General features: G+C 41.2%; 1 protein-coding gene and 1 long non-coding RNA gene across 7 annotated transcripts in view; one reads left to right on the top strand and one right to left on the bottom strand.

The window, feature by feature from the left end:
• Positions 1 to 25,374, top strand: part of LOC119124434 (VPS10 domain-containing receptor SorCS1) — a 202,788-nt gene that overhangs the window by 48,644 nt on the left and 128,770 nt on the right. The gene's annotated exons all lie outside the window — the stretch shown is intronic.
• LOC119125180 lies at positions 273 to 16,674 on the bottom strand. The gene is made up of 3 exons (XR_005098447.1): positions 16,587 to 16,674; positions 9,931 to 9,934; positions 273 to 282 (listed from the first exon to the last, which is right to left on the bottom strand). It is a non-coding gene; the product is annotated as an uncharacterized LOC119125180 (long non-coding RNA).

The following is a 25,374-nucleotide window of genomic DNA, read 5'->3' as shown; positions in this document are numbered from 1 at the left end:
ATGGAACAAAGTAAGCAGAGGCAGGGTAACAAAAACTATGTGGTCAATTATATTGTATTAATTTTCACCCACAACAGTGATGTTTTATCCAAATGCAAACACGTATATCTTAGTACGTATTTCCTTACGTCAATTTCCCGATACACTCGAATGCATCGCTCTGAATTTTTTTCCCCTTCTAAGACTTTCTAAATAACGCAATTTCGGGGTTAACATGATTCCCAAATTCTGGACCCCAAAGTCCACATAAATTCAAGGCTTAGCTGTATCAATTTGGGACCACTCCACTGTGATCTGATGCGTGCTCGGGACCCTGTGAACTCCCGAATACCGCAAGAATTCAGCTTGCATGCAATGTGAGCATTAAGCATTTTCACATGAAAGTACACTACCGTTCAAAAGTTTTTAGTGTTCAATTTAGTGTTCTTCATGAGAACTAACATAATTGCACAAGGGTTTTCTAATCATTAGCTTTCTAACACTGAAGGGATGGTTGCCAAAAATTGGCCTCTATACACCTATGTAGCTATTGCTTTAAAAACCAGACGTTGGCAGCTAGAATAGTAATTTGCCACAATGTATAGAGTGTATTCCTGATTAGTTTAATGTTATCCTCAAATAGCGATTTTATTTTCAAAATAAGGACAACATTTTTGGCCATGTGATGGTAATTTTTCAAAGTGGTAATTGATATTCACTGATTCTTGTTTTGCTTATTTTAACAGTAAAATGACAACTTGCCCTTTTGAGTCACTGACTGTTCATTTGTTGAACTAACAGAATTAAAATAGAACTTCAATCCTGAAGTAATCTCCTGAAGAAACTGATATGATAACCAGAGATGGCTGCAGGATTAAAGGGAGGCTGGACTGATAAATAATTGGGCTGAGAAAACAATTTATAAGTATATTTTAGGATATCAAATAAAAAGCTGTGGTCCCAAAGGTTTGTAGCACCATCTCTGATGATAATGCAATATAACTACACAAGTACAGAGTATCAGTGACATATGGAAAAATAACAGCCTACATGTAAACACACAAAAGATTAAGATTAAAGATTAAAGTCCCAATGATCGTCACACACACACCTGGGTGTGGTGAAATTTGTCCTCTGCATTTAACCCATCCCCGTGTGATTTTAATCCATCCCCTGGGGGAGAGGGGAGCAGTGAGCAGCAGCGGTGCCGCGCTCGGGAATCAGTTGGTGATCTAACCCCCCAATTCCAACCCTTAATGCTGAGTGCCAAGCAGGGAGGCAATGGGTCCCATTTTTATAGTCTTTGGTATGACCCGGCCGGGGTTTGAACCCACAACCTTCCAGTCTCAGGGCGGACACTCTACCACTAGGCCACTGAGCTGGTAGCACTGCACTGTACATTTGTTGGAGATCCATCTTACAATCAACGAAATCCTGATGGGAGATCATAACCGTCATTAGTTTTTTGTGCATTCATTTTTGATACATATACTACTGATAATTCTTGAGAATTAATGCAGTAAACATTGTTTTTAACAAATGTTTTTTTACTTTACCATCTTACCCTATGATTGAGTCATGACTTTTGTGAAAGTATATGGTCAGTAACATGAATCCAAAACTTCTTTGTATCTTCGGTATTGGTGTTTGAAGCGGATCATTCAGCCAGAGATATATTACTCTGGATCCCCAGTCCTTTCATTTGTCAGCACTAATGACGACAGATCCTTCCCTCTCACTCTGTTGTTGTTTTACCAGCAACTCACAGTAGAGCAACTGTCATGAGTGAAAAAAATTGCTGAACTCATGAGAGAGAGAGACAGATAGACAGACAGGCAGGCAGACAGACAGACAGACAGACAGACAGACAGACAGACAGACAGACAGACAGACAGACAGACAGACAGACAGACAGACAGACAGACAGACAGACAGACAGACAGACAGGCGACTGCTTGGAACTCACGGTTTACAAGCGGTGAAACCAACCATCTTAATTGGTTAGGGCTTACATTTGTTTTTCTAGTTAGAGGTGTAGCATTAAGGTTTGAGTCACCCTACATTTTTTTCCCAACTTGTGTCCCAACTTTAAAACACCTGTTGATTTGCACAATAACCCAAATACACCAATTATTGCATCTAAGTATGTAATGCTGTAAGTATTAAAAGTAAGGTCAAATGAGATGGAATTTAATGTATGGCACCATATCACAATAGTGCAATTGGATCTGTAAATAATAGAAAGAGAGACTATTTTATTATTAATTGGTGCTCAATTCTGTGAATATCCTCACCAAGGAGTTGATAGTCTTTCATTTATTTCATTCCTCTATCCTACAGATTTCAAAGGGTAAATCTCAAAAGCAGAGCTTGGCATGTGTGTTTGGATTGTCAAAGACAACCAATTGAGTGGCTTTTCAATTTGTTATAGCTTTGGTTGGATAAGATGCTTCATAAATAATTTATGAGAATAAAAATGTTTACTGGATTGTCATTCCCCTCCCCCCTTGTTAGAGTGTGCTGCATGCTTTATAAAGTTGCCCATTAATTTGTCCACATTGATTTTGCACCACCACAGGAGGACTGTTAAAATATCACAACTTCCTGCAGGCTCTTTCAAATGCTCACATATATATATATTTTTTGTGTTGTTGGACACTCAGCACTCTCTTCTAACAATAATCAATATTGTTTATACTTCTCTGCAGATCTTTTGGATCGTAATTTGTTGTGTTCTTGGTGAAATTACTACATGGTATGTGTTGATGCAAAACATTTGGTTGTTCAGGGTATGACATTGAGACAAGATTTAACTTTGAAGTAAAAAAAAAGACAAAGACTAAGGACAAATAAGACCTGAAACAAGGTTTTTGGATGAACAAATTTGATCCAGAGACTCAAGCATAAAGCATCCATTTGACCCAGAGGAGACCTGATAGAATAACCACCTGAACAAGGCTGTGCCAAAAGCTTGAGAAGGTATCATAAAGAAAAACACAAAACCGTTACCAATGGTTGACAGGCTTCATGCAGCAAGAAAAGCCTTTGCTACTAAATATCAAATCGGATTTTCAGTCTTTGTTCAGGCAATGAAAAGGAAAAAAAAAGGAAAGGCTGCTCCAGACGGGGTCTCTCCTCGTCTGCTGAAGATTCAAGAGATTCAAGATTCAAGAGTTTTTTATTTGCCATGTTTGAGCGTGCCAAACAAGGAATTTGACTTCGGTAAATCACAGCCTCTGTTCAACATTTAGGTGACTAACAACACTCAGGACATGTGAAAAATGGCAAATATTCTCAAACATCCCCTAATCTTAAACTCCCAAGAGGGCAAGGAAAAACTCAAAACTCCAGCTAGGGGAAATGAGAAACCTTGAGAAGAGACCACAGATGGGAGGATCGCTCTTCCAGGATGACCAGGCTGCAATGGATGCAGAGAGGACACATAGTACAAACAGTGTAGACCACAGGTGTCAAACTCAAGGCCCAGGGGCCAGATACGGCCCGCCGCATAATTTTATGTGGCCCGCGAAGACAAAATGTGCATCAAATTTGTGTGTCGTTACTAGAATTACAAATTGTCTTCACTTTTAATAATATCTTTATTTTTAATATTTGACCAGTTTTTACTCGTCTGCTTTGAAAACGAGTTATTTGTCAGTTTGTTTTGTAGCTTTTACTGTATATAATATGAGGTGCTCATACATTTATTTGGGTTGACAGTCATAATGGCCCTCCGAAAGAAGCTATGACTACAATGCGGCCCGCGAAAAAAACGAGTTTGACACCCCTGGTGTAGACAATTCAAAAAAGGTGTGGAGAGCAGGATGTTATTGCACAATAATGACTCTGAGACTCTAAGAGTGGTGTGAGTTCATCAGAGCAACAGCCTGGGGGAAGAAGCTGTCTCTGTGTCTGCTGGTTTTGGCGTACAGAGCTCTATAACGCTGTCCGGAGGGGAGTAGTTCAAAAAGACTGCAACCTGGGTGAGAAGGGTCTGTAGAGATGTTCCTTGCACGTTTCCTGGTCCTAGACAGGTACAAGTCTTGGATAGATGGGAGGTTGATTCCAATTATCTTTTCTGCAGTCCTGATTGTCCGTTGCAGTCTGTGCTTGTCTTGTTTGGAGGCCGATCCAAACCAGACAGTGATGGAGGTGCAGAGGACAGACTGGATGATGGCAGTGTAGAAGGTCTTCAGCAGCTCTCGCGGCAGGTTGAACTTCTTAGGCTGTCTCAGGAAGTACAGCCTCTGCTGGGCCTTCTTCCGGACAGAGTCTATGTGGCCGGTCCATTTCAGGTCCCGAGAGATTGTGGTTCCCAGGAACTTGAAGGTGTCTGTGGAGAGAATAGTATTACTGCGGATGGTGAGGGGTAAAAGTGGTGAAGGGTCTCGCCTGAAGTCCACTGTCATCTCCACGGTCTTGAGCGGGTTCAGCTCCAGGAGGTTTTGGCTGCACCAGTGGACCAGCCGCTCCACCTCCTGTCTGTACGCAGTCTCATCACCGTCCTGGATCAGTCCGACGAGAGTGGTGTCGTCTGCATACTTCAGGAGCTTCACAGGAGAGTCACCTGAGGAGAAAGGCCTGCCCTCTGGAGGTGGGTGACATATTACAGCGTATCTACAACATCAGTCTGGAAAAGAGTGTGGTGCCTCAGCTATGGAAGACGTCGTGCATCATCCCTGTCCCAGATGTGCTGACTTCACACGTGATGAAGACTGGATTGATTGCTGCTTCACCACCTCAGATTTCAGGTTTGGCATGATCTCGACCCTCTACAATTTGCGTATCAGGAGAAGGTGGGGGTGGAGGATGCTGTTGCCGACATGCTGCATCACAGTCTCTCTCGCCTTTAACACCTATGCGAGAGAGACAAAATGTGGGTGATGGGTGTGAGCTCACACCTGAGGGCATGGATCATGGACTACATGACAGGCAGACCTCAGTATGTGCACATGGGAGGCTGTAAGTTAGCCATGGTGAGGAGTAGCGTGGGAGGACCACAGGAAACGGTGCTCTCTCCATTCCTATTCACCCTGTACACCTCTTACTTCCAGTACAACTCTGAGCCCTGCCATGTGCAGAAGTTTGCGGACAATACTACTATTGTTGGCTGTAGTAGAGATGGACAGGAGGAGGAGTACAGGTGCTCGGTCTGGCGCTTTGCTGATTGGTGTGGCTCCAACCACCTGCACCTCAACACCGGCAAGTCCAAGGAAATGGTGGTGGACTTCAGGAGGCCCAGGCCTTGTCCTGAGCCTGTGACTATCAGTGGAGACTGTGTGGAGATAGTGCATATGTTGAGTGTTGCTGGACGACAAACTCAACTGGTCTGCTCACATCAATGCTTTATGCAAAAACGCACAATACTGGCTGTACTTCCTCAGGTGGTTGTCATCCTTCAACATCTGCAATGTGATGCTGCGGATGTTTTATGAATCTATTATGGCGAGGGCCCTCTTCTTTGCGATGGCGTGCTGGGCAGCATCAAGAAGAGAGATGCCTGCCACCTGGACAAACTGGTGAGGAAGGCGGGTACTGTTGTGGGCGCAGAGCTGCCTCATCTGACGTCTGTGGCAGAACAACGGGTGTTGGCTCGGCTGCTGTCAATTTGCTGTTTGCTTATTTATTGATACTTTCATCTGCTGTTTATTGTTTATTTATTTAATCAGGGTATCTACTATCTTCACGTAGTAGTGTTTGTAGAGTTAGTAGTAAGTAGACAGCTCTCACCAGTAGTCCGTGGGTTATTTTGCCTTTCCCTTTGAGTGTCACTGGCAGCGTCTCTGATCTCAGCGTCGCCTTAGTACTTGGTGTGCGGACATTTGAATGAGGAAGTGTCTGTGTCACTGATTATCTTGCAAACAGACAGATGTGTGCGTATGAACTGGGAAGGGACGGGGAAGAACGCGCTCATGTGCGCCTTCTCGTTCATACATGTTTCATTTCTGTGGCTCACTCTGGGACATGCAGGTCCCCGCAACACTGCCAGCAGACTTTATGACATGATGTTTCAGGCCGGTCTAAATTTAGACACGGGCTGGATTTGACCCGTGGGCCAGACTTTGGGCATGTCTGATCTAAACAAATGGAGGGTCCCACCCCTTTCTTTTGCCATCTCCCTCACTTTTTCACCCAGGCAACAGATCACTTCAAATAAGGCACGGAGCTCACCTTTGTATTTCTCTTGACCCCACACAGTAGTCATTGGGCCCTCTATGTCCCACATCAAAGTTCCTTTCGGAATGTCAATCACGGGGGCCTGCGGCACATTAACAACATAGTGAACCTGGGCCTGCTGCCCATCAGGGCTACGCTGCACATTAACATGACGGTCAACCTTACCAACTACTTGCCCTTCTCTCCAATGGAAGCTTCAACTAGTTGCCTTCTTTCCCCTTCTAACACCGACCCTGTGGATGTTTTCAACAACAAATCCTAGCAAGCTTTAATCACATCCTGTATGATCCTGACCCTCTTCTTTTTAATCACTCAATCACATGTTTACTGACATCGACTCAAATGTGACGCGCCTCGTTTTGCTAAAATTGCAACACAAGAACAGTGGCTTGTCTTTCTACTATGTAGACAACATTTCAATATGTCAACCACTTTTTTTTATTCTCTCACTTGAACTTACACTATAGGAATATGTTTCAACCCATCATATAACAAGATATCTTCTCAAACATTTTCCAATCGTTTTTGTCACCTTTTTTTTTCTTATACCATATTGGCCCCAATATAAGACGATGTTTTTTGCATTGAAATAAGACTGAAAAACTGGGGGTCGTCTTACATTCGGGGTCTAGACATTATACCCATTCACTTGTGCGCAGCGGTAAGTTAAAGGTTTCTGGAATCGACTGAGTATGTTGCTGTGATCGTGTGCGTCTTTGACACAAAGTGAGTATATACATTTCATTGTTACTACTGTCCACTGTTGTGCCGTTTGTCTGATCGCGGTTTGCTTCGTGTGCGTGCCGTTTGATTGACAGCTCTGGCACGCTCCTTTAAGTTTGCCTCGCATCGTATCGTACAAGTAGCCATTACGCAGCGGCACGGCGACTAACAGTCGCCAGCAAATGTATTTTGTTGTCTCGATGACTTATGTTTGGTGTGTTGCTGAGAGTATTTCATTTATGGTTACCGTTTTTTTCCATGTATAATGCGCAAAATTTAACTAATTTATTGTCCTAAAATCTGGGGTGCGCATTATACATGGGTACAATTTAAAAAATATATATATATTTTTTTTTCTTTTTTTTTTTTTTGTGAAGAAAATCATGGTACAACAATTTTTGAAGAAAATCTTGTCACGGATGGTTCTTTACAACGTCACTTTCCTCTCTTTTCATTTTAACCTAACTGATCGCGGTGGTGCCTTTCTGGGCAGTCGGAGAAATCAACGCCAACAAAAAAAATACATCCAGCCTAGTTAAGAAATCACCAGAAAGATCACCATGACAATTGTGAATAATAAATAAATAATTATTATATATATTATATATATTATTATTATAATAATAAATAATTGTGATAAATAACTGGAACATCACTCAAATATTGGTGATCCCGTTGAGAGTCTCACATATTTCTTCGCTATCGAGTTTGCTACTGCATGCGCAGTGATACTGACCGGCAGAATAACATCCGGTTGTTCCCAAAGATGATCTTTTTTCTGAAATAATTTTATGTTTACGGACTTAAGTAACCCGGCCGGGTCATACCAAAGACTATAAAAATGGGACCCATTGCCTCCCTGCTTGGCACTCAGCATTAAGGGTTGGAATTGGGGGGTTAGATCACCAAATGATTCCCGAGCGCGGCGCCGCTGCTGCTCACTGCTCCCCTCTCCCCCAGGGGATGGATCAAAATCACACGGGGATGGGTCAAATGCAGAGGACAAATTTCACCACACCCAGACGCGTGTGTGACGATCATTGGGACTTTAAAAAAAAAAAAAAAAAAAGTCAAAATTTGGGTGCGTATTATACATGGGTACAGGCTTTTTCCAGCATCGACATGCCATTTTTAGGGTGCGTATTATACATGGGGGCGCATTATACATGGAAAAAAACGGTATTTAGTATAGCGGAACCGTTACGCGCAGTTAGTTATGTAATGTGTGTCGTCTACTAGTGTTGTGTGACGTCAGAAGTTGAGCGTTGACTTACGTGCTGTATTTCTGTCTGTTGCAGAACCACACACACACACACACACACACGCACACCCCACACACCCTACACACGCTTCATACAATAATCACACACACAAGAATCACATTCACACACCCAAAGACTCACCCGTGTACACTACACACACCTGCTCTCACATCCTTACGACCAAACATGTGCCTATACCCTTTTGCCAGTTTGCCTGTATGCCCCTATGAGCCACAGTGCCTGTTACCTTTTTGCCAATAATTCAGTAACCTAATCAAAACTGAACCACGTCTTCACTCCTGTGTTCTGACCGACACCCGGGGGCGAAAAGAGCATAACCATCTGAGCCAACCCCCTATACAGTCCTCAGGCTCTCCAACAATAGCGGTAGCAGTTTGCATAATTTTATTGCAATGTTTTTCCTTATTCAGATTTGTTTCAAGACTACAGTTACAGTTAGACTTCACTTTGATGGTTAATGCAGTTATTGCAATTGTGTTGTTTTATCACAGTAGATTGGTTTATTTACATTTCAAAAACCAGAAGCCATTCATTTACAAGTGTGATTGCACTTTAGTTTACATATTTAAATGTTCAGATATTAAGATGTGACAGTTTTTGCATGATTTGAATGAGGCAAAATAACGTGCTTTTCCTCTCGAATATATTGTTATAATCATTTGTTTCAGATGTAATCATTTTCTGTATAAAAATTAAATTTGGTGTTCTTAAAGTCTTTTTCAAACTTGAGTCTTGAAAAAGAGGGGGTCGTCTTATAATCAGGGTTGGAATTGGGGGGTTTGATCACCAAATGATTCCCGAGCGCGGCACAGCTGCTGCTCACTGCTCCCTCTCCCCCAGGGGATGGATCAAAATCACACGGGGATGGGTTAAATGCAGAGGACAAATTTCACCACACCCAGAAGTGTGTGTGTGACGACGATCATTTGGACTTTGGGACATGGGACTTCATATTCGGGACAATACGGTATATATATATATTTTTTTTTTTATTGTTTTTTTTTTATTTTCAGACTTTGTTGTGCACTGTTTTTTTTAATTTCTTTTTGAGATTTGACGCGCCCTTCGAAGACTGTTTTGCAAGGGGTTATAATCTTGTGACACTCTTGCTATCACCTCCGGTACATCACAGTTTTTGTAGGGCTGTTTTTCATTTGCACTCTACGACTCTTTCACCCCTCAGAGGCTCTTTGACAACAATCTAGGTTGAAAACAATCTTGCACCTCTGGTGTATTTACTGTTGGCCTGTATAAATATGTGTAGCGCTTTGAATGAGGGCTGTTTCTTGAATTAATAATACGTCAAGACACTCTTGCACCCCGTGTCTAGGGCTGTTTAACAAATATTTTGTGAACAAATACTTACTTGTACCTTTTTGAAACACTCTTGAACCCTTCTCTAGGGCTGTTTGACAAATAGCATCTGAACAAACACTTATTTGAAGAAAGACCTATTTGAAACACTCTTGCACCCTATAGAGGCTTTGCAGTCACGTGGTTTTATCACGTGATTTTGTGTTATGCCGCCATCTTGGCGGTCAACTCGTCAGCTCGTTCCTACGTGTTTGTATAGATTGTTTGATTTCTGCGCTACATTTTCACCGATTTCATCCGAATTATGGCTGATTTGCTATCCAACGAAGTTGGGCATTTGGATGAAGAATCCAAGAAACGTTACAGAGAGAAGTTGAACCTTGTTGGCACAACGGATCCGTACCTTTTACCGAGAAGCATGCTAAAGTCGCCCGAGCATTTTGCAACAGCCGACCTGCCTGAACTCTCATATCCAGATATTTATAATTACCTCGTCGATTTGTTTTGTAATGGCATTTCATAACTTGACATATTAAAAAACTGAATAGAGTGAAATCATTCAGATACTGTACCTGTCTGTTCAAGTTGCTACCATTTTTATTTTTTGTTTATTTTTGCATGATGCCACATCTGATTGGCTTGAAAACTTAACCAATAAAAATTTTAACCTTGTGCCAATGGCTTGAAAATTTGTGCCAAATGAAGTAACAAAAACCCTCTTGTTAAAAAATGCTACATTAAAAAAAATTTGTTTCACAAGGTTCATAATAATTTTTGGGGAAATTTCCTAATGCATTCACTCGAGAATTAATTGTTCAATTCCAATATGAAGTTCAATATTTACATTGATAACGTTTTCAAGCCAATCAGATGAAGCATCATGAAAAAATAAACACAAAATAAAAACGGGGGGGGTGAACTGAAGAAATCATCCCATTCCCTGCCTTGCTGCTCTTGCTGCCTTTCTAAAAATGCACCCAGCATTTTCAACAATCATATTTGTATCATCCCATATTGTATTATTTCACATTTTGTGAAACAAATCAGGGGTGAATAGTTTGTTTACATACCTGATATGAAGTCCTCATTGCATATCCTTGTGTAAATCGTAGGTTTCCATCGTTCACGACGAATATCCGCGATCCATTTATCACGTTTTTTCATGTTCGCCGGAAATCTATAGAAGCTAAGATTTGGTTTATCGCCTCGTCTATTGCTACATCCAACAGCACAGCAGGTATCCGGCATTTTTAAGCTCAAATAGCAGCAGATATAACAAGAAAGCGTTGACCGGCACTGAAAAGTTGACCGCCAAGATGGCCGCCAAGCTAATGTGGGTAGCTTGATGACGTCAGCTGCAAAGCCTCTATAGGGTCTGTTTGCCAAACATCGTTGAAACATTATCTTATTTATTTATTATCAATTTTATTTCGAGCTTAGAAACAGGAAAATATATCAGTAAAATATAAAAGGAAAAAGAATATCCATCCATCCATTTTCCGAACCGCTTAGTCCCCACGGGGGTTGCGGGCGTGCTGGAGCCTGTCCCAGCCGTCATCGGGCAGTAGGCGGGGGACACCCTGAACCGGTTGCCAGCCAATCGCAGTGCACACAGAGACAAACAACCATTCGCACTCGCACTCACACCTATGGACAATTTGGAGTCTGCAATCGGCCTACCAAGCATGTTTTTGGGATGTGGGAGGAAACCGGAGTGCCCGGAGAAAACCCATGCGGGCCCGGGGAGAACATGCAAACTCCGCACAGGGAGGGCCGGAGGTGGAATCGAACCCGCACCCTCCTAACTGTGAGGCGGACGTGCTACCCAGTGCGCCACCGAGCCGCCTGGAAAAAGAATATAAAAGGAAAAAAAGAAAACAGGACAATAACAAAATGTCCCAAGCAAGTCGTAAATAACTTAAACAACAACAATTAGGACAGCTCGAAAAGGAGCAGGAAGAAGTTAAGGAAGTTTTCCAATCCTACCCTCTGTCTCTTTAGCCATCCATCCATTTTCTGAACCGCTTAGTCCCCACGGGGGTCGCGGGAGTGCTGGAGCCTATCCCAGCCGTCATCGGGCAGTAGGCGAGGGACACCCTATTATTACTGAATATAATGAATTTTGTCTTGCTTAAGTTTAATGATGGATGGATGGATAAGTTTAATGATAACTTATTTGTATTGAACCAAGATTTTATTTTGACGAATTCTGATGTGATATTGTTCAAAAGCTGCTGCAAATTCTCACCTGTACCAAGGATGCTTGTGTCATCAGCAAACAGAATGAATTTGAGTAATTGAGAAGTTCTACATATGTCATTTATGTACATGATAAAACATTTTGGTCCCAACACTGACCCCTGTGGCACACCACAAACAATGTCCAACCAGCTTGACTGTACATCTTCTACTTTTACAAATTGCTTCCTGTCTTTTAAATAACTTATTATCCAATGTAGTGCCGTACCCCTGATCCCATATTGTTCTAGTTTATGTATTAATATATCATGGTTTATTATATCAAATGCTTATTTTAAATCGATAAACACCCCCACTGCAGATTTCTTTTTATCCATAGAGTTAGTTATTTCTTCTATTAACTCAATTAGTGCATGTGATGTAGATCGGTCGCCTCGGAATCCATATTGATTGTAAGTAAACCACGTTTTTCTATAAAATTATCCAGCCTGCTGATGAAAACTGTGGGAGAATAGATATGGGCCTGTAATTAGTGAAGAGGTGTATGTCTCCAGTTTTGAACAGTGGAATGACCTTTGCTATTTTCATATTGTTGGGAAATTGACCAGTTTGCAGTGACAAGTTGAAGATGTGTGTTAATGGTTTGGAGATTCCATGAATGACTGTTTTTGCTGTTTTGATTGAACAACATTTATTGATCCCCGGGGGTGGGGAAATTTAGGCCCCAGCAGTATCCATACCACAGAGCGGGTATACAAAAGACACACAGATGGCATGAGCGCAACTCAATAGGCTCTCATAAGGCTGCCACACAACGGCGCCACAAAGAAAGACAGAAAGTGCAAAAGATAAAAGCCATCAAAGCAAAGCAAAAAGACAAAGGAAAAAAGTAACAGCGGCCAACGAGCACCCCTCAATATCAGAGAACACCCCAAAACACGAAAAACAGCCTCCACGGGGTCCATAGATAGGTGTAAGGGCAGTCCAGTTCAACGGCGCCCAATGGATCGTGGTCATGAATCGGTGAAAACATCACAAAGCAGGCAAACGTGTGAGCAGCGTCCTGGGCACCCAGTCGGGGCACGTGCAGATGGTCACCACGGGGCTAGCACGGCGAAGGTCGTTGGTTCCGATGAGCACGAGGGAGCGGACTCCCCACAGGGGTCGCGGCTGCGAGCCCAAGGCGAGGGACCCGGTCAGCACCGGCCGGATAAGCAGGAAGTCAGTATCATTGAAATCAGTGGATGTCTTGTTTTTGCAGGAATGTACTATATCTATAATTTCTTTTTCTATTACAGGCTTCAGAAACATAGAATTTGTATTTCTATCTATTAATTTGTCATTATCTATTCTTGATTGTCTAATTTCCTCAGCTAGTTTTGGTCGAATATTTACAAAAAAACTATTAAATTAATTAGCTACTTCATTCTTATCATTTATAGATTTGGCATTATCTATAAAATACTGTGGTTAATTAATATGTCTAGATTTATTTCTAATTACGCTATTTAGATTATTCCATATACCGTAATTTTCGGACTATAAGTCGCTCCGGAGTACAAGTCGCATCAGCCATAAAATGCCCAAAAATGTGAAAAAAAACATATATAAGTCGCTCTGGAGTATAAGTCACATTTTGGGGGGCAATTTATTCGACAAAATCCAACACCAAGAACAGTCATGAACGAGCAACAACAGGCTAAACGATAGGTATGCTAACGTGACATAAACACAAACGAAGAGCTGAGAACGGCCCTGACGTAAAATTCAGAGTTATTAAAAAAACTATTACATAAATAACACGTTAATAAAACCATCTGTGTCACTCCAATTCATTAAATCCATCGATCGTCCTTTGTCAACAATGCGTGCGCGCCGCTGACGGCGCTTGCACTTCAAAATATTCCACAGGCCCATATAACGATATATAAATTATATATCAAATAACTATTATATAAGCAATAGTATTATCAAGCCATCTGTGCACTCTAAATCATTAAATCCATCAATCAAATTCCTCGTCCTTCGTCAACAACGCCGCGCGTGCGCCCTGACGTCAGCCTCGTCGTTATTCCACAGATCTACTATATAACTATATTGTAGTGTTAACAAAGTTCAAGGAAAGACGTGGGTTTGGTAAATGGCTCTTTATTTAACAAAACAAACTTCCAGGCGTGTGGCGGCGTGGACTTCCAGCCACGGAAGTGGAAGAGAGCTCCATAGAATAGGACCGGGCGTGCGTAAAAGCCATGTCCGAGCCCCATCCACCGTCCCTGGACAGCCACCCGGCCGAGCGCCGGCCCCCGACTTCAATCCACGGAGGTGAAAGAGAGCTCCGGAGAGTAGGACCGGGCGTGGGTAAAAGCCATAATAGTTTTTCAAACCTTCTGTGTCACTCCAAATCCTTAAATCCTTCAAACTCTTCGTCCGCCGTGTCACTTAGAAACAAAGCCGCTAATGATGCCGGTAGTACGTGGGGCCCTTCGTCAACTTCGTCATCCCGTGATCAATCTTTGTCCTTTATGTAAACAACCGCCGCGCCACGCCGCGTCACGCTGCTGACGTCACTTGAAATTCAAATTACAGTAATCCCTTGCTACATCGCGGTTCGTTTATCGCGGTTTCACTTTTTTTTTTTTTGGAAAATTTTTTGAAAAAAAACATATAAGTCGCTCCTTATTATAAATCGCCCTCCCACCCAAACTATGAAAAAAAACGCGACTTATAGTCTGAAAATTACGGTACCTTTTATATTGTGCTTGTTATTTTCTAGTAAGTTATTATAATAGTCTTTCTTGCAATTCCTTAAAATATTAGTTAGCTTATTCTTATACTTCTTATATTTATCTTCTAATTCCTTAGTTCTATGCTTTATGAATCCCCTATATAATGTATTTTTCTTTTTACAGGCATTCCGCAGACCCTTTGACATCCACTGATTCTCATTGTACTTGTATGTTTTACAGTATCGTTTAATTGGGCAATTTTTATCATATATATAATGTCTTAAAAATACTTGGGTATTTATCATATGCTTTGTTAGTATCAATTTCCTTATATATCAGATCCCAATTTTATTGCAAAAGCTCATTTTTAGTGCATTCATGGAGTCTTCCGTTTTAACCCTTCTGTACAGTTGCCTATTGTCCTTATGCTCTTTATTGTTGTCATTATAAACTGTAAAGACTGGGGGATGGTCACTGATGTCATTCACCAATAGTCCACTTCCTGTGTTGTTTTCCATTTCATTTGTGAAAATTCTATCAATTAAGGTTGCAGATTGCACTGTAATTTGGCTAGGTCTAGTGATCTTTGGGTATAAACCAGTACTGAATAGAGTATTGATGACATCTTCAGTCTTCTTATGTTCATTAGGATTTAAAAGGTCTATGTTTAAGTCTCCCCCAATTAATATGATTTTCTGATTTGTTATAGTAAAGTTTACCTCCATCCAGTTTCAAAGCACATCTATGTCTGATCCCGGTGTTCTGTATATACAACTTACCATATATATATATATACTATAATAAACACAACATAACATAGGAATAAACACTCTTGCACCCCTTGACATTTTCTGGGCAGAGGCTGTTTGACTAAACAATTACTAAACACTAACTAAACATAACCCTTTTTGAAGACATGTCTTTTTGACCCCAATTTTTTTAAGCACTTACCCCTGTGGCCTAAAAACATAAAATGTGTTCTTTGTGGCATTTACTATAACCCACACAATATTATGTTACTACAGTAGATTCCCAATCCTCGTGCTGGTAGGCAGAAAATGTTCCATCAAAGGAATGTGTTCTGCTCATCTTATTTTTGGGCCCAGTCAAATTGTTGAAATTTCTGCGAGGATGACGTTAAAGGAAAAAAAAAGGAGCAGCAAGCCCAAGATTCCAGTTTTCAGCACCATTTGTTATATTTTGTCCCAGTTCTTTATCTTTAATGCTTGCCATGCTACTGGAAATTACCAGGAGGCTGCCTTCTCTGTTTAACTATTTAATGTATGCCAGAAAGATCGAGACACAGCTGTGGAGCCTTCTCTGCATGATTGTGGAAGACGGTCTAACCCTCACCTGCAGGTCCCTATCCTGCTCTTGGCTGCCCTCCTGCAAGTTGGCGACTCTGCTTAGCTTGTGTGACACTGTGTGACCTTGCAGTCTTAACTGAGATCAACTCCTACGCATGTGAGTGTCATACATAGAGAAGGGAAAGCCAGTGAAAGCAAGAGAAAGGTCACAGCAAGATATTGGCATTGCTCAAACTACCTAGCTAATCACATGAGCCAAAGAGGCCTAATCTAGCAATGCGTTCCAGAACTACCAGCAAAAAACAAAATTCACTTTATAGTAATAGTATATGTGTTATTTAAAAATTTAAACAACATTGTATTGAAATTTACAACACATAATGTTTCTTGTTAGTCGATAAAGGGCATTAGTGTATTGCAAGTCAAATGAGGAGTGTTTTTCCTTACCAAGCAATGCAAAGCGTCCACCTTCAGAATTACTGCACTAACCTGGGGGACATCATGCATAGCGAAACCAAAGTGAGTCACGGTTGCCCATGAATCTCCTGTTCTATTGTGGTCCTATACACAACATTAAAGCCTTTTAAACCCTCCCCAATATATTTGTGCTACATTAACCTTTCCTACTCTCTTAATAACCATTCCCATACTGTACTGTGCAGGTATCTTATCGTACCGTTACAGTACCGTATTTTCCGCATCATAAGGCGCTTCGGGTTAAAAGGTGCAGGCTCAATTGCAGGGTCTATTTTGTATTTAATCCACACATAGGGCGCACTGCGTTATAGGGTGCATGCATGCCATGACTTATGGTAAACAAACAAAAAAATGTCACGGGAGCAAGACAGTGAGTTCGGTTGTACTTTATTCTACTTTACTCTACTGTACTCACATCATTGTTGATCGATAGTCATACGCAAATCCGTTCAAGTCCTCATCTTCTGTATCCAAACTAAACAGTTGGGCAAGTTCCCCATTAAACATTCCTTCTCGTCGATCCTGGCTTTCCAGAAAGCTCTAATTGTGCCTCGTAAGCATGTCTCGTTGTCTATGCCATTTTAGAGGGTCCTAATGCTGTTTGCTTTGCACAAACGATAGTATTTATTTATCAATGGCAGTGAAGCTACGTACTCTACGTGTTATGTACAATCCTCTGATTGTTTCTGCCCCAATTTATGCAAAACGTAATGTCCTCTGATTGGTTCATTGAGGTCTACATATTATGCCAGTATATTACGTCTCTGTGTGGCGGAAGCCACACAAAACTTTATTTTGGAATTCGGTCTACACAAAAGGCACACATTATTAAAAGCACCTTCGTTTTCCGAGAAACTTAAAGGCTCTTAATGCGTCTTATGGTGCAGAAAATACGGTATTTACATTCATTTTGTGTGTTATATATAAAATATGTATTAAAAAACGGAAAAAAAGATAATACCGTATTGGCCCGAATAGAAGACGGTGTTTTTTGCATTGAAATAAGACTGAAAAGTGGGGGCCGTCTTACATTCGGGGTCTAGACATTATACCCATTCACAACGCTAGATGGCGCCAGGTATCCATCCATCCATCCATCCATCCATTTTCTGTACCGCTTAGTCCCCACGGGGGTCGCGGGCATGCTGGAGCCTATCCCAGCTGTCATCAGGCAGTAGGCGGGGGACACCCTGAACCGTTTGCCAGCCAATCGCAGGGCACACAGAGACAAACAACCATTCGCACTCGCACTCACACCTAGGGACAATTTGGAGTGCTCAATCGGCCTACCAAGCATGTTTTTGGGATGTGGGGGGAAACCGGAGTGCCCGGAGAAAACCCACGCGGGCCCGGGGAGAACATGCAAACTCCACACAGGGAGGGCCGGAGGTGGAATCGAACCCACACCCTCCTAACTGTGAGGCGGACGTGCTACCCAGTGCGCCACCGAGCCATTTGGCGCCAGGTATCTTTAAAGCGAATGCTGAACTTAACTCCCCAGGCCAAAGCCCCTATGAAGAATAAAAATAAAAATAGCAGTAGCAGTTTGCATTATTTTATTGCAATCTTTTTCCTTATTCAGATTTGTTTCAAGACTACAGTTACAGTTAGACTTCACTTTGATGGTTAATGCAGTTATTGCAATTTTGTTTTATCACAGTAGATTGGTTTATTTACATTTCAAAAACCAGAAGCTATTCATTTACAAATGTGATTGCACTTTAGTTTACATATTTAAATGTTCAGATATTAAGATGTGACAGTTTTTGCACAATTTGAATGGGGCAAAATAACATGCTTTTTTTCTGGAATATATTGTTATAATCATTTGTTTCAGATGTACTGTAATTATTTTTTGTATAAAAATAAAATTTGGTGTTCAAAAAGTATTTTTTCAAACTTGAGTCTTGAAAAAGAGGGGGTCATCTTATAATCAGGGTCGTCTTATATTCGGGCCAATACGTACACGTAAATGGCTATTTTAAGGAAAACGCCACAGCACTCTTGTGCTGGTATTGGTCTGGATCTGGTCTGAGGTCAAAAGATTGGCAGTCAGGTGCAAGGTAAATGTCCGACAAAACAAAGGCAGGCAGCCACCCAGAGCTGATGATGACGGGTGGACAGGATTAATACTATCTCGAAAGCTACCAGGAGTTTTTGTACAAAACAACACGTGACTTGACTGTGATTGTATGTATAAGTTCTGGCAGCATAGAGACATCCAAAGCCATCTTGAAGAGGGCAGCTGTTTTTGAACCGATGAGCTGCAGCTGTTGAGTTGCGCCTCCAATTTGCAAAGAGAGAGAGTGACACACACCCACACACACACACACACACACACACACACACACACACACACACACACACACACACACACACACACATTCGCACGTACGCACACAGGAATCAGGCCCGAAATACCTGTAGCCCCACATAGAAGCAAAGTTTTCAAAGTGAGTAATCACGGAAGAAACAACTAAGTGCATCTCATAGCCAGAAGAGGTGGAACTAGTCACGGTGTCTAACAATTTGATGTGACTAATGGAAACCCTGTCCTGACAGGGAACCAATTTGCTGTTTTTATTAAGTATTTGTTTTTTGGTTAAAGCTGGCATGTGATCAAGGCGTGTGGCAGTTTGTCTCTCTATCTATCTATCTATCTATCTATCTATCTATCTATCTATCTATCTATCTATCTATCTATCTATCTATCTATCTATCTATCTATCTATCTATCTATCTATCTATCTATCTATCTATCTGTCAATCTGTCAATCTATCCGTCCGTATGTCCGTCTATCTGTCTAATCTTCTGTCTTCGTGGCAAAAAAGAGATTTAAATGCTCAGAGATTTGCTGACAGTAATGGAGTTCTTCAGGTGTTGTGAGGAATAGGGATGGTGTGGTTAAAAAGCTACTAGCATTAACACGTACTAATGGCTGCACTAATGTTCTTCTTCTAAATTAGTGTTTTTTAATATTCGGAAAACGTAATCCTCTATCAATGAAAACGTTAAGTGGTAATTTTTTTGTTCTACTTGCGCTAAAAGCAGCTTAAAGGATTGTACAAGGACTTAATATTTGGCATGGCTCCAATCACATCTAGTCAAATCCACTTTAACACTAGAACACACTTCTATGATGAACACCTTTTATTTGAATCCACCCAATTAGAGTATTTGAACCTGTGACTTACAGGTATGTTTTGCTGTCCTAGGATACTACAATACTGCATATCCATTGTCATGCCTCATCCACAGTTTTGTCGGAGCATTGCACGAGACGTGGACAATGCATGTCTCACTGTCACACGGTTTGTTTGGATCCTGTCTTTTGTTTCACGCCTTGGCGGTCAGTCCTTTTGGTTTTGTTGTTTAGTCACGTCAGTTTGCCGGGTTTGTCCTTTGAGTTCCTGCAATAAACCCTGGTCCAAGCTGCATTTGGTCGTCCTCGCTCCATCTACACTCCGTTCGTGACATTCATGCCCATTTCCAGACTATAAAATTCTACTTTTTGCCTAAGCTTTGAATCCTGCATCTTATACTGATTTGTTTTGGTAATAAATGCAATAGAAATGAGGACATTTAATTTAAAACACCTGTGTTTTATAATCTGGTGCGTCATATATATGAACAAAATGAGATTTTCCCCTAATTTTAGCTGGTGCGATTTATAGTCCAGAAATTTCAGTAGTTTGTTTTCTCGTGCACTCTTACAGTTGGAAGATATTGTTTAACAACATTAAAATTACACTAATGGCACAAGGTCTGACATACAGGACAGGACAACCACTTGCAGCACGATGCAGACTATATTGTTTTGGGGGAAAAGGGATGTGGAGTGCTGGAGATCTGTCTGGGCTCGTGCGACAGCGTTGCTGGGACGCGTCGGGGCGGGCGGCAATCAGAGCGTAGTCAGAAATGGGCAAGTGGTCAAGTTCTCTAAGTCAGCAAGGATATGCTCCAGCACGTGCACGACCCTAGTGAGGATAAGATGAATCGGAAGATGAATGAATATTTAACAGCCCAAGATCTACAAATAATTATTTTGTAACAAGCTAACAAGAAGTCTGAAATTTTGGTTTTATTCTGGAATTGGGCAGCATTTTTGGCCTTTTATAGAGGTCATATTTTGACAACCTGCTCCTAAAGGTTTCAGACGATAGTTTTCAAACTTTGTTTTATCCAAACATGTTTAGGATGAAAAGTTATTGGAAGCTTTGGTTTTGTCGTATGTGTTTGCCATGGCAATGTGCTGTGTCCATAGAAAAATGATGTCATTTTTGAGGGTCTGAACCTAGGCGAAAACTCATCACACTTTGGGACCTTTATAACTGCTCGCAGCTCGAGTTGTACAGTGATTCCTTGCCACTTCGCGGTTCACCTTCTGCGAATGCGCTACTTTGCGGATTTATAAGTGACGAGACAACAGCGTATAAATACACGCTGATAGCGCGGGACGTGCCTCTGAGCAATGTGCATCACTGCGGACATGACTGAGTTCAAGCGCAGCACTCAACATCCGGCCACGCGCGAGGGAAGAAGAAGAATTCCCAACCAGAAGGTGTCGGGACACGTGACAATATCACGTGTTTGTTCTTTTATTTACTGTAAAGGTACAATACATGCATAGAAAAGTGTGGGAATGGTTATTATGGGAATAGGAAAGGTTTATGCCACGTAAAAGTATTGGGGAGGGTTTAAAAAGCTTTAATATTGTGGACTGGACCACAATGCAACAGGAGATTCATGTGCAACCGTGACACACGTTGGTTTCGCTATGCTTGATGTCCCTCGGGTTAATGTAGTTTGGCAATTCTGAAGATGGACACTTTGCATTGCTTTGCAAGCTTTTAATTAACTTACAATACATCCATGCCCACTCGCGGCCAACAAGAAACAGTGTTGGACATTTTAACACAGTAGTGTTTAAATTTCTAAATAATGTATATAACGTTTCTACTTAACGGAATTCTGTATTTCGCGGGTGGTTCTGTAATGCATCTCCCGCGAAAAACGAGGGATCACTGTATTTGTAATTATTGATTTAAAACTTGTCACATTCTGTGTGCCCTGCGATTGACTTGCAACCGGTTCAGGGTGTACCCCGCCTACTGCCCGATGACTGCTGCGATAGGCTCCAGCACGCCCGCGACCCCCGTGGGGACAAGCGGTATAGAAAATGGATGGATGGACATTGCCATAAGAGTAGCCTATAGGTTCTCCCCCCCAATAAGACATTTGCAAACATATGCTTTTACAGAGAACATTTTTGCAATTTTCTGACATGTTACTAACCAAGCCAGGGAATTAATCTTGATTAATTGACATGTATTTTCTTCACTGTCAATTTGAAAAACATGAATGTCCCGTTTTTGACTAAAAATAGGAAAATCAAAACGTTTTTAAAATTTTTGATTAATTGACAATAATTAACAGACTACCATAATTCCGGACTATAAACCGCGACTTCTTTCTCAAATGTTGAACCCTGCGTCTTATATAGGATTTTTTCTGTGATTTTTGTGATGACTTGATCACTTTTAAACACACAGATATGTGACACGGTCACTGGCTAGAAAAGTGGTGTGTTGATCGCATGTCCATCCGCCAGGCAAATAGTGCCGTATAATTCACACAAAGAAGAGACAGAACGAGATCAAGACGGACATTACTGAAAGGAAGCTTTTATACACAAACCGTCATTATGGGGCGCTTATATAGGATTTTGTTCCGTGATTTTTGTGATGACTTGATCACTTTTATACACTCGTAAAAAGGCTGTCTACCACTGTTGTGCCGCACCGCTTTGCTGGGCGGATGGTTATATGACACGGTCACCGGGGAGAAAGGTTGTTTGTTGATAGCACGTCCATCTGCCAGGCAAATAATTCACACAAAGAAGAGAAAAAACGAGATCAAGACGGACATTACTGAAAGGAAGCTTTTATACACAAACCGTCATTATGGGGGACTAAAGAAATGCATATGATGCCGCTTTTAAGTTAAAGGCAGTCGATGTTGATGACATTGTGTTGCATCACCCTTTTCTTTATTTCCCGGTCACGTCTACTCTGGAGCTATACGTGTCGCTCGCTAGTTTAATGTAATTTAGCGCTTCGTGCATTAATAAAATTAGCATGAACAGACCCTCACCATGGAAAATGCTAGAAGAAATGCATAAAAGCGACGATGAAAGAGAGACTGAGAAAGTGCGTGGCGAAGGATATCTAACGCTATTCCAATCGGACACTGAGGAGGAAGACTTCGATGGTTTCACTGCACAGGAGGAAGATGAAGACGATGAAGCTCTTTTTTTTTACTTTTACTGGTATGCTTTTTTAACCAGCCCTGTTAGTGCTGTGCTACCGTGTTGCTGCTGTGTTACCGCCGCGTCTCAGTGACTTTTACCGGTGTATATTTTTTAATCCAGCCCTATTAGTGCTGTGTTGCTTCCGTGTTGCTGCCGCGTCACAGGCAGTGTTTGGATAGAAATGTTCAGGTATGTTATTAAAACTTTAAAAAGCTTTCTGTGTACCGTCTTTCTTTGTAAATAACTCGCGTGCACACTTCCGTGTTGCTGCGGTACTACTGCTGCGTCACAGGCAGCATTTAGAAAGACATGTTAAAGTATGTTATTAAAACTTTAAAAAGGCTTTCTGTGTACTGTCTTTCTTCGTAAATAACTCGTGCGCACGTGCAGCTTATAGTCCGGTGCGGCTTGTATAAGACAAAATCTAAAACATCCCCGAATTTTAGCTGGTGCGGCTTATAGTCCGGCGCGGTTTATAGTCCGAAAATTACGGTAATTAAATATTAAAATGATCGTTGGTTGCACCCATCACTAGGTGTCATTGTCATTGTGTCCCATGGATGAGATTGGGATAATTAGATTGCGCTATTTGAAGCAGGAGGATCCTGTTGACGCTGGATCAGTACGTTCATTTGTATCATTAGGACACTCCCCATTTTCTCCTCTATAAATAACATCTGTTGTGCCTCCAAAAACATCCCTAAACTAATTCAGATTTCCTGCACCTTGATACTTTTATAATCACATTTGCCAGCTGTTTTTCTAGCTGCTGAGACATTTTTCACCTTGGAGACATCTAATTACGCATCATCTTATGCTGTTTTTGTGACATAATGGAGTGTTAGGGGATGCTTCCAAGATTTGCCTTGCCTATGAAGGGAATATCAATATGCTCAGATTGTTTACTTAATTGTAATAAAACAAAGATACTTGTCCACCAGAGTAGTTTTACTCCTTCAAGAGTAATTTATAGGGGTGTAAATCGCCGGTTTTGTCACGATACGATATCATATCGATACAAAGGACCACGATACGATTATTGCCGATATCTTAAAGCTTGCTGTGATTCATTCACGATACATCACGATATAGTGCTCCACGATCGATATTTTTATTTTATTTTTTTAAATAAAAAATATAGAACAATATCCTGATTTATAACAATTCATACGCAAAATCAACAAGGTACTGCAAACTCTTTATTTAGGAAATTACAAGAGTATTGTAGTATACAAAGTGCTTATTTTAACACTGAACTTTATCGAATTCCTATATTTTTTCTCATATAAGTAAAGAAAAATGAATATTCTTTCTTTTTTTGTAATACCATTAACTTTAAAGTGCATTACTGAACTATTTATTTACAATAATTTTAATTGTCCGTTGAGCCATCTTTTCTTTGGAATCCAAAGTGCTTCCAAACGAATGACTTGAAGCCCAAAGGGGAGCGAATTTCCTCGTCTTCTTGGACACTAGCCATAGCACCAGCCCAGGAGCCGCGTAGTTGTCGGCTCCCCTTTCACGTGCCTGCTCTGCTCACAACACAGCACGCCGCGTACTGCTCCCGGAAAGAGGAAGCAAGCAACAATGAACTGGATTTCAAAATAAAGTCGCGTCTAATGTCCGAGGTCAAACACGGCGATATAAATCGATGTTTACGTTTAGCATCGATGCCAATAAATCGTAGAGCATTATAGCGATTAATCGATGTGTATCGATGAATCGTTACACCCCTAGTAATTTAACATTACTATGTAATGATTTCATATTATTATTTCACATCGTAAATCCCGAAAGATTATGTTTTTATACCGATCTTTCAAAATCTGTTTTCTAACTGATTAGCTTAGTAGCTTTTGGAAAAAACATTTTAATTGACCATTTCTCGTGTTTCGATTATATACAGTTTTGGCTTTGACAATGATTCAGGCAAGGGTGCAGATTGATGGATGGACAAATGGAGGGATGGCTGATGGATGGATGGATGGAAACTGAATGGTATTGTTTCAAATCAGTCTTCAATTCATAAATTGCACCCGCTTTTGGAATAAAATGATTTCAAAGATTATTAGCGTTATTATATTTTAAATATTGGCGATTGGCTGGCAACCGGTTCAGGGTGTCCCCTGCCTACTGCCTGATGACCGCTGGGATAGGCTCCAGCACGCCCGCGACCCCCGTGGGCACAAGTGGTATAGAAAATGGATGGATGGATGGATGGATGGATGGATGGATGGACAGAATACATTCTCAAGGACCAAAATAGATTAATAAAATTATCTCTCACTATTGCTGCATTCCAACGATCCACAGCCGTTTGTATTCCAACAGGTATTAATGACTGTTACGACAGTAATAATACAATATTTGCTCTCCATCCATTTTCCTTGTCCAAAATCAGGCTCGTTTGCCAAATACACCCTGTTTTCAAATTTCCAACAGCCCAGAGGCTCTTGCTTAAAATTAATCATGTGTGGCCCATCAGCACTGTTGACCACTGTAGGAAATAAACATAAAAACATTTTTTTTTTCAACCAAAAATGGCAGCAGACCCGTGGCCGTGCTTTTGGGTGCTTTCAGAATTATGGTCCAAGCGCCTTCCCGAACACACCACTCTCAAAGTTGTGTTAGGTGTCAAACAGAACCTTCGCCGCATAACTTTTGTGTGGCCATTTCCAGCCCATTTCTAAAACGGAATTGTAACGAAGAAAAGGAAGGTTGACAGAGAGGTCTGTCACTTCGAGGACAAGTGGAAATTGGCATTTTTATTTTTTACTGAAATACAAAACAATAGCCTTGTTCGATAAGAGACTGATGTGGTTGCATTTGGCTGTCAGTACACTTGAAAAATGCTTGCATTCTCGAAAATGTCCCATTG

Source organism: Syngnathus acus, chromosome 1 (assembly GCF_901709675.1).
Source record: "Syngnathus acus chromosome 1, fSynAcu1.2, whole genome shotgun sequence".
Lineage (NCBI taxonomy): Eukaryota > Metazoa > Chordata > Actinopteri > Syngnathiformes > Syngnathidae > Syngnathus > Syngnathus acus.
This window is presented reverse-complemented; position numbering and strand designations above follow the sequence as displayed.